Raw genomic sequence first — 3,958 nt, forward strand, 5'->3', positions numbered from 1 at the left:
GAAAAAAAAAAAAAAAAAAAAAAAAAAAAAAAAAAAAAAAAAAACTACACTGTATACTTAAGAATGAATAAAAAAGAAAAAGCAAATGGCATCTTCTTACAAAAATAATTTGGACCTCAGGGACAAAAATAATCAAAAGAGTGTCAGGGATCCCTAGGGCACACTTTGAGAACTGCCACGTTAGCCTATCTCCCTACTCTCTCTGTTACCATCTACTTTCATTTCTGTCCTTAAAATACATAAGTGGAAAGGGAAAAGTAGTTTTATCGAGTAGTGGCATGTCACTTTAAAGGACAGGTGAGGAAGAGGGTGAATCAATACCTAACGTGATTCCATCTTTTCTTCCAAAGAGAATGGCTGGACACCACAGACCAGAGAGATGTGAAGCCTAAGACAAATACTGATGAAGAGAACACCTTTATGTCAACTAAGTCCTTGGCCAAGTCTGAATATACACCCCAGACTCTGGAAGATCTTGTACATGGAAATATTAGAATACTTTATGGCTAATAAAGAAGACATAAATTCAAAACCAATGCTGTTTAACACCGAGGAATGGAGGTGAATCCAGATTTAAGTTTTCTTTAGACAGAGGTCTCTGGTGGTGGGGAAGAGGACTGGAAAGTTATGTAGAACTGGACAGAGCCAAGAACAACGATTCAGACAAAAACACAAAAGGAGCATCTATCAAACCTGTGGATTACACTAAGCAAATAGGAACAGCTAATATGTTGGATGTTAAATATAACCCTGAAAGATCAGCAAATGGACCAGAGTTTGAGAGGAGGTTTAAAAGAAAAACAATTTTTAAAAATTTCTATACTTTGGCTCAAAAACATACAAAAAACCACAATTGCCCGAGAACAAAATGGCTGATTAGAAATATGGAACACAGACTTTGGCCCCACTGAGATTAGGCCAGGTCCCATGTTAGGAGTCAAGTCCTTTATGTTTTCTTCGCCCTACACATCACAGTTGGCAGTCATGTTGGCATGTGGTCATTTGGTTTATATCTGTCTCCCCGACTGGAACATAAGCTATAGCTTACCAGGTCACAGGTCCCATGTGTTTCACTCACCACTGTATCCCCAATGCCTAGAATATTGATAAGCACACAGTAAGGTCTCAATAAGCCCTGGTATAATGCATAAATGGATAAAAATGGGTTAAAAAAACATAAAAAGTCACTTTCAAACTATGACACCATTTAATTTTGTTGTACAAGGAATCTTGTGAGCATTAGAGAGATGTAAGGAAAGGTGCAGGTGAACAGATCACAATGATACCAAATCTACCTCTCTGGGGCCTACAGGTACTTGGCTCCAGACACATGGGTGCCAGTCCTAGCACTAAACCTGTCATGTAACTCTTACATCCTTTCTACCCTTTGTTTCTTGGTCTTCCTGTCTGTGAAATGGGCATAATCACATCTTGCCCTGGGTACATTCTCTGGGTTTCTGGCTGGCATGCTTAAGTGACTTTGATACAAGTCCCTAGGTTCCCAAGTGAAAGCATGCAAAACCAGCCCACTCTGTCCCCTACAGCTGGGTTCTTTCCTGAGCCACCAGGAAGCCTCTCCCTTCACATGGCTTCCTGGGTCTTTCCTCTTGGAAAAACACATTAAAGGAGGGGCTAGGCTTCTGCAGGCAAACGAGCTGCCCATGTCAGCCAGGCCACATCACCAGAGCAGCAGACCATGGTGGGAGGAGCACGTCTGCTCAGCAACACAACCCCAAATGCCCACATCTTTGGCAGAGAGTTATTTTTAAATCGTCTTAAAAGAGGACACAACACACACACACGCACACAGATCAAATCAAATAAACACACCCAACCGCACACACAGTGTGAATGAGTGAGGACTAGTCTCCTGGAGCTGCTCTCTTCCCGCTGGTATTCTTGCTTTATTTGGGATTTAATGAGAACAGGCTGAGAGGAGCTTTCCACAATAAAAGCCATATGAAAAAGAATCAAAGCCAGAACCAGAACCCTGATTATAACTAAATTAGCAAAATGCACATTCTAGCAACAATCCTAAATTTCATGACTCTCATTATTCGGTATCACCCTTATAAAAGTGAGTTTGGGGTAATGAGTGTGTTTGTTGAACTCCTACCATCACCATCTCCTTCTTTTTTTTTATTTTTTTAAGAGTTTGGGGTAATGAGTGTGTTTGTTGAACTCCTACCATCACCATCTCCTTCTTTTTTTTTTATTTTTTTAACTTTTTGTCCTTTTTGAGACCGGCCGCACCGCACTCAGCCAGTGAGCACTGTGAGCGCACTGGTCATCTCTATATAGGATCCGAACCCGCGGCAGGAGCGCTGCTGCACTCCCAGCACCGCACTCTCCCGAGTGAGCCACGGGCTCAGTCCACCATCCCCTTCTGAAACACCATGCCTCCTCCCCGCATTCCGCTAAGCAGAATTATGCCTGGCTGTTTAAACCGCATGAGATGAGCAGTGTGAATACTCAGGTAGGGGCAGCCCCACCCCCCTCAGCCCACCGGAGCCCAGGAACAGCGCTCATGGTTTCCACCCAAGGACACCAGGTAGGGCAGAAGGACTGCTCTGTAGGCAGACAAGTTGCATTCTCCACTGCTAAACTGTGGGACCTGAGAAAAGTGACAATCTCTAAAAGTCTTGGTTTATTCATCTGTAACATGGGACCACTACTAACACTCACCTATCTGCAGGACTGTTCTGAAAGTCAGCAGTGTGTATAAGCAGCAGCTCCGGCCTAGTCTCTGGCATAGAACAACAGTTCAATCCACAGCTGCTGCTACTATTAATATTGTTGCTGGTTTTTTATTATTTTAACATTTCTGTCAGAAGTTCAGAGGATAAAGGCAGCCTTGGTCAAGGAGGGGTCCACAGGAGAAACTGGGAGTTGGCACTGGAGAGTGCAATAGCTCAGGAGAGTCAGCAAATTGTTGCTGGTTTTTTATTATTTTAACATTTCTGTCAGAAGTTCAGAGGATAAAGGCAGCCCTGGTCAAGGAGGGGTCCACAGGAGAAACTGGGAGTTGGCACTGGAGAGTGCAATAGCTCAGGAGAGTCAGCAACTCCAGTGCTCATAATGACTCCACCCCAACCAGCTCTGTGACCTTAAGAAAGTCCCTTCCTTGCTCTGGTACTCTCCCCCCAAATGGCCTGAAGGGTCTCTCGGGACCCTTCCTGCCCTAGTGCACCTGTGTCTCTAGCACTGTTGCTGGCTCTCTACAGGACATGTGGGCAGGTAGGAAAGGTTCTAGCAGGGAAGCCAAGCCCAGAGCAGGGACAAGATGCTGTGGGACACTGGGAGAACAGGCAAAGCCCTCCCTACAAGCAGAGACTTCTGCTTAGACCTAGAAGTCTTGCACCATGTCCCATGCCGAGCAGCCAAGTCAGGCAGGTGCACCTGCGAGACACAGCTTTGACCATGAAGACTCTGAGGATGGGACCAGTGCCAGGAACAGTCACCTTTGCAGTTACCCTAATCCTCAGTCTCTGGCCAGCTCCTAGATCGAGCCCTCTGATTCAATGAGGTCTGACCAAAGAAGGGCCAGGGCACACCCCAGGAAAAAAAGGAGAAAAATGACAACCAATAATAGTTACTGTTTTCTGAGCACTTGCTATGTGTCTGACATTGGACTAAGTTCTTAAGGTGACTTAGCGCACTTAATCCCTTACCAGAGTGGCAAATATCAACAGCAAAATTAATGGGGCAGGGCCCTGAGGAGTATCATTTGCTCATAAAATAAATGGAATATATTCCTTTTCTTTCAGCCATTTCATTCTTCCTCCCCTCCCTCAACTCGGCCAGCATTTAGTAATTTGATTTATTTTGAAACGGGAATCTTGGAGGGAAGAGGAGGTGGAAGGGCTAACAGGTAGGTTTAGGCAGCCCACAGCAGTAGGGTGTGCTGTTGGTGTTATAGTGTCAGAGGATTAAGGGGTGACCCAGAAAGAGGAAGGAG

Source organism: Galeopterus variegatus, unplaced genomic scaffold (genome assembly GCF_000696425.1).
Source record: "Galeopterus variegatus unplaced genomic scaffold, G_variegatus-3.0.2 Scaffold601, whole genome shotgun sequence".
In the NCBI taxonomy this organism is placed as follows: Eukaryota; Metazoa; Chordata; class Mammalia; order Dermoptera; family Cynocephalidae; genus Galeopterus; species Galeopterus variegatus.